The sequence below is a fragment of the Silene latifolia genome, chromosome 10 (assembly GCF_048544455.1).
Source record: "Silene latifolia isolate original U9 population chromosome 10, ASM4854445v1, whole genome shotgun sequence".
Lineage (NCBI taxonomy): Eukaryota > Viridiplantae > Streptophyta > Magnoliopsida > Caryophyllales > Caryophyllaceae > Silene > Silene latifolia.
Window position 1 is genome coordinate 94,083,013 of NC_133535.1, and position 11,056 is coordinate 94,094,068.

An 11,056-nucleotide genomic window follows, 5' to 3' on the forward strand; every position below is an offset into this window, starting at 1 on the left:
GGTTGATTGAGAAGGATTTGTTCGGGGGGCATATTGAAGAGGATGCCCATGCTCACCTCCGGAAGTTTAAGAGGAAGGTTTCAATGATGAAAAAGAATGGGGTGTCCGAGGACACCTTGAGAATGATGTTGTTTCCGTTTTCATTGACGGGCAAAGCGGACCGATGGTTGAACATTCACCCACCGGATACTTTCACTACTTGGGATGCTTTGGCTAAATCATTCATGGCCAAATATTACCCTTCCTCAAAGACCGCGATGCTCCGTAATGAGATTCATACATTTCAACAAGAGGATGGGGAGTGTTTGGGTGAAGCTTGGGACCGTTATCAAGACTTGATAGCAAGTTGCCCCCACCATGGAATACCGGAATGGTACATCACTCAAACATTTTTCCAAACTTTGCTACCGAGGACTAAGGAGATGGTAAATGCCTCCGCGGGGGGAGGATTTGATCACTTGAGTGATGAAGAGGGCACGGCATTGATCAAGAAAATGGTAGATTCGGAAGCAAACTATGGTTCTAGAGGAAACATGCTAAGAAGGAATGGGAAGTTTCCTAAGGAAAACGCCTCCAACTACGAGACAAATGCCAAGCTCGACTTACTCACAAAACAATTTGAGAAGTTTCAAAGAAATCAAGTGCACCAAGCCGCAACCTCACATGGGGCACCCATGGAGGAAGTGGGTCAAGTCTCAAGTTGTGAACTTTGTGGAGGAAGTGGTCACACATATGACTTGTGTGCCAACAATTACAACAACTTTGATGGGAACAATGTGCAAGAGGTGAATGCTTTCCAAGCATTTAACAATTTTTCCAACCGTCCACTTAGACCCTCATTCAACAACAACCAAGGATCCAACCAAAACTTTGCCAACCAATCTCAAGCATACCAAGATTATAGGGGTAACCAAGGGAACCAAGGTAATCAAAACTTTTACCAAGGAAACCAAGGAAACCAAGCTAACCAAGGGTTTGGCCAAGGATTCAATCAATGGAATAACAACAATGGGTTCAATCAAGGATACAACAATAATCAAAGGTACAACCAAGGGCAAAATCAAGGGTTCAATCAAGGGTACCAAGGGAACAACCAAAATTCCAACTTTAAAGATCAAGGATATGGTTTTTCTCTTCCAATTTCCAACCAACCTTTCAACCAAGAGCCACCACCCCAAGCAAGCAATACCATGGGAGATGATAAATATGAAAACTTGGTGAAGTTGATAGGGGATTTGGCAAGTAGTACCCAACAACAAATCAAGAGTCTTGAAGCTAAAGTGGCTTCCCAAGCTCTCATGAGTTCTCAAAAACCACCGGGTGTATTTCTAAGACAAGGGCAAAATCCAAGGGACCCTATGAAGTCAAAGGAAGTTAATGCTATCATGGTTGGAGTTGAAGAGGAAAAAGAAGAGTCATTTGATTTGTCAAGTCAAGAGGAGTTATCTTACACTACTCTCTTTTCCATGGCTATGGAAACATTCCAAGAAGTTGACCATGAGCCCGAAAAAGAGAGCATAGAAGACTATGTGCTTGAGCAAATAATGACAATTCATGGTACAAGCTTGGATGTTGAAGTCGACCCGGATAAGGGAGAGATGGTTATGACTACACCAACCATTATGAGTGAAGAATTTGTGCTTGAGGAAATAGTGGAAGCACCAAATGTGAGGGTAGAAGTTGAGAGGAACCCGGAAAAAGAAGAGATGGTGATGGTAGAAGAACACTCTTTGGCCAAGCAAGAAGAAGTCATTTCTAGAAGAGTGGACATTAGTAGACATGAGTTTGATGCCTCAAGTGAAGAGTGCAATGTGGTAAAGTCTAAAGAAATCCCCATCAAACTTGATGACCCCGGGAGTTTCTCAATTTCATGTACCGTTGGTGACCAAAAGGTGGATAGTGCTTTGTGTGACTTAGGGGCAAGTGTGAGTGTCATACCACTTACCCTTGTGAAGAGGTTGAATATTTCAAGCTTAGCCCGCACTTCCATTACAATTAAACTTGCCGATGGAACAATCAAATCTCCAAATGGGATTCTCAAGGATATCATGGTTCAAATTGGCAAGCTTTCAATTCCTACCGATTTTGTTGTGTTGGACATCCCTATGGGAAGACGCTCTCGTGTCATTCTTGGTAGGCCATTCTTGGCCACGGGAGGAGCCGTCATAGATGTCAAAGAGGGAAAATTGTCATTCAAAGTTGGGAAGGAAAAAGTTGAGTTCAAGCTACCACATGCTTCAAAGAAAACCGTGGTTCAAAACATGTTTGCCGTGGAAACATTAGAACTCCATGAGAATGAAGAGGATGAGAACATGGAATTCTTGATTGCTTGTGAGACAAAAGTTGATGATGAACCACCGGATAAGTTCCTTGAAGAAGAAGTGAATGCTAAAGATAAGTGTGGGGAAATGAGTAAGACTTGGGAAATCAAGTTCGATTCTAGCACAAATGCCCCTCCAAATTCAAAACCAAGAATTGAAAAGAAGAAACCAAAAAGATGGAGGAAGAGATCAAAAGGTAAAAGGGTATGTGACCCTAATTTTGACAAAGAGACTAAGGAAAAGCTTGAAGAAGAAATGAACCGAAAATGGCAAGAGATTCAAGATGCCATGAGTAAGTTGCATGACTTGATGATGAAGACCAAGGGGTCGTGTGTTATTGATTCTTGTGTTGAAGTTGGAAAGTTGGTGGGATCTCGGGATAGTGATCCCGGTTGAATGAAAACTTTTGAATGAAGAGGTTTGGTGGAGTTACTTAAGAACCACCGCAATGTATATATTCTTCTCCTCTTTAATTAAGTTTTTACCGCATTTTACATTTAGTAGCATGATTCGAAAAGGAGCTAATCCAAATTAGCTCTCTTTGTGTTCATATAGTATAGTTGCATCGTATTTCAATTTTGCATATAGATTAGATCATGCATTGCATATTTATTTGAAAATCGCTAAAAATTTGAAAAATCAAAAATCACCAAAAACATGTATTTCATTTCCGAATTTCCTCCACACATTTATTTCCATTGGAAATATGTAAATAAATAAGTGTGGGGAGGAAATTCCATCATTTTAAAAATACAAAAAAAAAAAAAAAAAAAACATGTTATTTATTTTCGAATATTCAAAAATCCAAAAACATGTTCTTTAATTTCGAAAAAATTCAAAAACCACCAAAAATATGTTCCTTTCTTTTACCTTTTCTCTCCCTATACTTTGTTCCATTGAGGACAATGTAAATTTCAAGTGTGGGGAGGGAAACATCCACTTTGTGAATATTTGTTTGCACCTTTAAATTTGATAAAAATTCAAAAAATGCCTAAAAATTGAAAAATTTCAAAAATTCCAAAAATATTGCATTGTATATATATGTTTGTCTAACAAGAGGCGCAGGCACATACGGGACATTTGAGGCATTAGGAGACTAGAAGACCGCTCGGTTTAATCTTTCCTATCTCTTTCTCCTTTACTATTCTTTTCCTTTATATTGTTGGATATATGGAGGAGGATGGGCTATGTTGATGAGGATGTTCCATTTTGGAACTCGGTGTGTGTTGCTTACGTGCTTTAGGTTTAGATAATTGTTGCATGTTTATTTATGTTGCTAGTACTTAGAAATGCATTTCGTATCTTGTGAATATGTGTTTGTTGCTTTATTTACATTTTGCATCGAGTTTTTATATAAATTTTTGAACAAAATTTGGTCTAGGAAGGGAGTATGATACCCTCTATGATGATATTGTCTAAGCTGTGTCTTTCCCCTCTTAGTGGCTTGCACCTAGTGACCTCCTTGTTAGGGTGTTTGCTTGCAAATACCCGGGAAATGAGGCTAGACCGGAAAGTTTTGACCACCATGTGAGACCAAGACCGTAGACTAGGCCTAGATTTCGACATAGCTACTTACATGTGAGATTTAGAGCCTCCTTGGGACCGGTACATCCATACCCGGTCCCCCTTTAGGTGTGAGTAGGCTCCTCGCGTGGCATGTCACATCACGACGCACAAGCATGGCGTCCTTTCCTTTTAGACCATGAGATGTTCATTTATATGCATATTTTGAAACAACAAGTTGCATTTCATTTCTTTTTGAGCCTCACATTGCCAAATAAGCCTAATTCTTCGACCCTTTAGACTAGGACCGATTTTGTTTACCCCTTTTGAGCCTTGACCTTTCATTTGATACCTACGATACTAACTACAACCCAAAAACAACCGACCTTGATCAAGAAAGTTGTCTATGAGTTTTGGTAGTATGAAGGAAGGGGATTCGAATCTTGGTTTAGTGGATGTGCACAATCCACTTGAGTCGGAATGATGGTTTAGTTTGGTTTGCTTTGAATAAAGAGGTTTTGAAAAAGAAAAGAAAAAGAAAAGAAAAAGAAAATAGAAAAGGAGAAAAATGTAACGAAAAAGAAAAAAATTTGCACAATTACTTTGTTTGATGAGAAAAAGCCAAGCAACACTCCTTCATCAATGGAGTAGAAAAAGGCGTTGCAAGAATAAAAGGGGACTTGATGTTTTTCCTAAGTGAGTCGGGTTTACACATTTTTTGCTCGATTTTGGCAAGCCAATTTCTTGTTAGGGTGTAGACGTTGCTCATTGGTTGCAATAAGGTGACGATTTTTGTATTTTTCCAAAGAGAGTCGGGTTTGCACAATGTTTGCATTAATTCGGGAAACCGATTTTTGTTAGGGTGTAGACGTTACTCTTTTGTTGTAATAAAAGTGGAAGAAGCGGAATTTTGACAATAACTTGATTTTAAACTCCAAATGATCCATAACGGTGCTTGCACCAATCCCGTTTCGACCCATCACCTAGCCCCGTTACAACCCTTGTTTCTTTTATGCATATTTTCCTTTTTTGCATCTCATTAATGGTCTTGAAGGAGAAGATTCCATGTTAGATTGCGGGCATGTCTCACGAGTCGAGTAGATGAGTGATTTTGGTTACTTTTTGCACAAAAATCACCCGTTCTTTAAATGAGAGACTAGTGACAACCGTGAGGAAGTCGGTAATCTTGGTCCCCTTAGTCATGGGTCAATTTGGTCGAATCTTGTGTGTGTCGTGTAAATCTTGAAGGTTAGGCTTTGCTTCCCTCTTTCCCGCCTTTGAATTTGTTTCCTAGGCATTTGGTTGTCATATTGAGGTTGCTTGAGCCACCACTAGGGCATTGACACCCCGCCAAGACTATGAGACGGTATCTCCCGACCAAAACCTTTAATTGTTTAAAGTAAAACGGCCGCTTAGATGAGGAAAGCGGTTTGACTTTTTGTGATGCATCTTATATGTTGATTCGTGCTTAAATGTTGGATGTGTCAAAAATTTTCCGCAAGCCCCCACTTGCCTTGCATCGGGATGCATACCTCATTGTGTTTCGGTGCGAGTTGAAGGGACGGAGAAGGCCCGTTAATTGCCTCTCATCGGATATTATTAGTTTAGCTAGTTCTTTATATTATGGGTCACTGTCTAGTTTAAATGAGCTTACTCGAGGACGAGTAAGGTTTAAGTGTGGGGAGATTTGATGAGTCGTATTTTGGTTACATTTTGCCCCGCATTTATACCTAATTCCGACTCGATTTTGTGTGCTTATACGATTAAATAGCTCATTTAATTAACTAATTTATAATAATTAGTCGTTTTAGTTATAATTAATAATTAATTGCATTTTTATATAATAGTAGTATCATAATTTCTTTATTAATATTATGTATAGGTGAGACGAAAAGCAAGGCGGAAAATAAAGTGAAGCGAGTCAAGACGGGTTGGTATAAGTCAAGTTAGAGGAAGTCAACAAAGCTCAATGGTCAAAGTTGACCTTCTTCACTCACTCAACTCCCCTGCATTTCATACTTTCACCAGCACCATCACCATCACCATTAATACCCACCATTTCCTTCACCATCATTCATCACCATTAATCCACCTTCACCTCCTCCATTTCACAACCACAGCCATCAACCGCCAGTCACGACTCCCCTGCTCATCACATTCATCATCATCACCATTTTCGTGCTCAACCTCGGACAACCACTACGCCATCACCATTGTTCCACCATCACACCTCCCCGCAAACCACCAAACATCGCCCGAGCAGCACTCCAATTAATCCGACTTCGAATCACCATTACCACCACTCTCGGATCGTAAATCGCCGACAACAACCACACCCCCGCAACCACACCAGCATCAACAACGACAATCACCATCATCCTCCATAACTACATCATTCATTCCAACCAGAAATCACCACCATTTTCGTCCCCTGCATCTCATTCATCACCTTCACCATTAATTAACCAACCTTCAACATTCACTTCACAATGACTAACCATATCTCGATATACGGTCACCATCGTCTTCATCAATTCGACCCCTTTCACCCGCCATATCTCCACTCCTTTCATCACTCACCATTTTCATCAATCCACCATTAACAACCCACCATCACCATTAATACACCACCAGTACAACCAACAACCACCGTGACTTCAGACCACCACCTGCACCGTGCCTGAACTCGACAGTAGCAGCAACCACAGACAAACACGATCACCCGCATTTCCTCCATCACCGCACCTTTCTCTGCCCATAACAACAGTGAATACCACCATCAATTTCGCCTTTCCTCGAACTCGAATCGGGACTCGAACAAGCAACAACACATCGCTTTTTACGAAGCTTTGCTCTCTATGCCGGTGCCCCGGCAGCCGACTCCTCCAACCGGCAGGGAATACTTCCAATTAATTACGCACTCGCTACCGGTCATGACCCCCGGCAGCCGGCCTACCGGCATACAACTCGCAATCAACAAATCTCGCATCAATTTTGCTCTCTCTACTGGTTGCCGGCGGCCGACAAAGCCGGCATAGACTACACCCCATTTAATTCAACCCCTTTCTTCAAGCTACGCGCTGCCGGCACCATGCCCCGGCCGCCGGCTGACCGGCAGAGCCCCCCTCTGCTGCGTTTTGTCGTCTTTTCCCCTTTCCCCTTTAATTTGTTTGTTTTGTTATGATAAAAATTGAGCCGTGTAATTTGTTTGTGTTTGTCTTAGGATTATTATTATTATTATTATTATTATTAGTATTATTATTAGAAGAGTAGTATAAATTACCACACATTAGAAGACACTACCTTACAATAGATTTAGATAGAAAATTAGATTAGTCTTTAGTCTCTCTATATTGTAACTCAAGAACCCTAATATTTACTCTCTCATTTTCATTCAATAAAATTTGCAATCTTTCTTTAATTATTAGTTTAATTCTCCCTTTGTTTATGCAAGTTCTTCATCTCTCATTAGTATACAATTAGTATTTTGGGTTGTATTTGAAGATTAGAAGAAATTCATTCTTCCATTATTATCCAAGATTGTTACTTTCCTCTTTGTTGGTACAATTCTCATCTTTTGTTTACATTATTTTCATTTGTTTACATTTCTTATGTTGTTTAATTGTTATTCATCAAAAGTATTAGTCTTTATCATGTTTACAATATTTACTTGTTTATTGTTGGAAATTGTTGGTAATTTCTCACCCATGAACATGAGTGAGTAGTCTTATCTAAGGTCATAGGGGGAATTTGGGTAATTAAGGGGATGAATTTGGGTTGTTAACCTTTTGAATTGGGTGATTATTTGGTTTCTACTCTTAATGCATTTGAAGTGTTTGTGGAAATGCCTCAATGAAAATTGGACATTTTATTAACATGTTTGGCTTACCTTGGTGCATTGTGCTATTAGATAGTTTTAGAAGTGCTTATCGATGAGTTTTAATGAAAGTTAGAACATCTCTTTGATGCATTCGATCCGTCTTGGTGCTCATGCTATTGGGTAGTCTTAATGCTTTATTTGTAGCTAGTTCATCTCGATCAAGTGACAACTTATTGAGGAGCTTAAGGTGACTAAGAAATTAGTCTTAAACCCTTGACCACTATTATTACCCTTTTCTTGTTAGACCTTGTTTCTCCCCCTAATTGCCCTTTGTGAACCCAAAGACCTTAGCTTTCCATCAATTGAATACAATCCCATTTAGTTTAATTTAACTTGTTTGCATCTTAGTTTTAGATAAATCAACATCTTATTTTGTTTGACTAAACTAAAGACTTAAACAAACCAAGTATCTAACCCCCGCCATCTTCGTGTTCGACACCCGAATAAATACTACTTTTATTTGGTTTTATAAATTGTTTTTTGGTACCGGAAGTGACGGCAAAACCCGGTATATCACCAGGCGTCCGTTGAGGACGGGTTTCTCGAAGAGGTATTTGACTGGATCCATTTTGGAGTATATTTTGACGGAGTAGCTAAGCATGTAATGGCGTAGCTTCTTCGTTGCCCACACAAGAGCGAGGCATGTCTTTTCGTGTTGTGAGTATTTACACTCGTATTCCAAGAACTTCTTACTAAGGTAGTAGATAGCTCTTTCTTCATTTCCTACAGTTTGAGCCAGCATGGCACCCATGGTCAGTTTCGATTCTTGTGAGATATAAACCAAGAGGTTGATCTCGTTGTGGCGGCATGAGCACTGGTGGTTTAGCCAATATCTCTTTGATTCGGTCAAATGCCTTTTGACAATCATCATCCCACATGGTGTGGTCCGTTTTCTTGAGTTTCTTGAAGATAGGCTCACAAATCATTGTAAGTTTCGATATGAATCGACTTATATACTGCACTTTTCCCAGGAATCCTCTGACTTCTTTTTCTGTTTGAGGTTGTGGCATTTCGATCAGAGCTTTGATCTTTGAAGGGTCTATTTCTATGCCTCGTTGGCTAACAACGTATCCTAGGAGTTTGCCAGATGTTACTCCGAATGTGCATTTCTGAGGATTGAGCCTCATGTTGTACTTTCGTAGCCTTGTGAAAAATTTGCGAAGGTTCGCAATATGCCCCTCTCTTTCCTTGGATTTGACAATCATGTCATCTACGTATACCTCAACTTCTTTGTGCATCATGTCATGTAAGAGTGTAGTTGCGGTGCGTTGATATGTAGCTCCGGCGTTGATCAATCCAAACGGCATGACCGTATAGCAATAGGTTCCCCATTGAGTGACGAAGGCGGTCTTATGCATGTCTTCTATGGCCATCTTGATTTGGTTATAACCCGCATATCCATCCATGAAGGATAGTAACGCGTGGTCTGCAGTATTGTCCACCAATATGTCGATGTGAGGTAGAGGGAAGTCATCCTTAGGACTTGCTTTGTTTAAGTCCCTGAAATCAACACAAACACGGATTCTCCCATCCTTTTTGGGTACGGGTACTATGTTGGCTACCCAATCAGAATACTCGGAAACTTTGATGAACCCGGCTTTGAATTGCTTGTCAACTTCTTCCTTAATCTTTAGAGCCCATTCTGTCCTCATTCGTCGAAGCTTCTGTTTTACAGGTTTGAAACCTGGCTTAATCGGGATTATATGTTCGGCGATATCCCTGTCGATCCCTGGCATGTCTTTGTAGGACCAAGCGAAAACGTCTTTGAATTCATTTAGGAGGTCTATGAAATCGGCCCTTTCGGTAGAGCTCAAGGTAGTCCCTATCCTAAGTTCTTGGGGTTCTAGTTCGGTTCCTACGTTGATGGGTTCAGTGTCCTTTATTACTGGTCCCCCTTCCCCTTCCTGAAGTATTTCTTTGGCTACGTAGGGAGGTATTTCGATCGAGTCTGGGTCTTGGTCATCCTCAGTATCATCGTAAACAGAATTGCACTCAAGATAACACAAAGAGTAAGCAGAACCTGATTTATTCATATTAAAATTTGAGTAGAGTTGAAACAAAGAAGCCAACTGATCCATGGTCAGTGGCGGCAAAGGGACAGTGGTTGGGACATTTCCCGAACTACTGTGACTACTCGAGGCTAAGCTAGGAGAAACAAAGGGAGTGGGGATGACGACAGGAGAAGACTCTCTAATGACTTCTCTAGACTCCGACTCCGACTCGAACTCATCGTCTTCTGGTTCTGCTTTGAACATCTCTCCTTCTCCAGTGGTGAGCTTGAAGAGTCTTCCTTGATTGTTTGTCCACTTGATTGATTTTCTCCATCCTTTCTGTTGACTTGCGTTGGTTTCTGTGATTAACGTGGTGGGGTTAAAGCGATCGTCTTGAAGTGTCATGGTAATGATCTCATCCTGCGCGGCCCTAACAAATTGATCTTCTCCGAACAATAGGCTAACAGCTTGTTCGTCTAAGCAAGGTGCTTGACGGGTTTTGACGGTAGGAACCGTCTCTGGAGGGATGAAGTAGCAATCGTGAAAGATCTCGATTCCGGCTAGCTTCCTCTCGAGATAATGCCAAGGCTCGGGAAATCCGTGAAAGAGTTCTAGGCTTCCTTCTTGAACAAAGTACCCATTTAAAGTAGGGAGATAGGGTCGCATTTGGACTCCTACGTGCTTGCGGTTTTGGACTTGAGCAAGCATTTCGAGAACCTCTTTTTTAGTGGGTTTGTACCCTAGTCCAAGTGGTATTCTCTTTGAGTTGCCTTCCTTATATGGTGCGAAGGTATTTCTTCGGATAGGGTTTAAAGGCATTCCAGGGAAGTATCCCTGGGTTTTGAGTATGTGATTGACCACCAAGTTGGAGTAGGGATCATAGTATAAGGGTGCCAATTCACTTTCTATGACGCTTATGCTTTGGAAGCCCCCAAGTTCGTATACGGGATCTGCAAGAACTTGATTGTTCGACTGTTTTTCGATTATTGCCTTGATGGGTGACGAAGTGATCGTCACTACTTTGCCATTTAGCGGGATTTTAATCTTTTGATGAAGAGTGGATGTTACTGCTTTGGAAGCGTGAATCCAAGGCCTTCCTAGAAGTATGTTGAAGGAAGCTTCGATGTCCACTATTTGGAAGTTAACCTTTCGCTTAATTGGCCCTGTGGCTATGGTTAGGTTAACAAGTCCTACCACCTTTCGTCGTGTACCATCATATGCACGCACACCTTGATTGGTAGGGGTCCAATCCGACTCTTTCATGCCTAGCTTGTATGCCGTTTTGAGGGGTATGACGTTGACCGCGGAGCCATCATCTACCAAGGTCATTGGCACGTTCTTTTTTAGACAAATTACAGTGA

At 40.9% G+C, this 11,056-nt stretch overlaps 1 non-coding gene across 1 annotated transcript; it reads right to left on the reverse strand.

Moving 5' to 3' along the window:
• Positions 1–257: 257 nt before the first annotated feature.
• LOC141610326 (small nucleolar RNA R71) lies at positions 258–364 on the reverse strand. The gene has a single exon (XR_012528230.1). It is a non-coding gene; the product is annotated as a small nucleolar RNA R71 (small nucleolar RNA).
• Between the last annotated feature and the right edge of the window lie 10,692 nt (positions 365–11,056).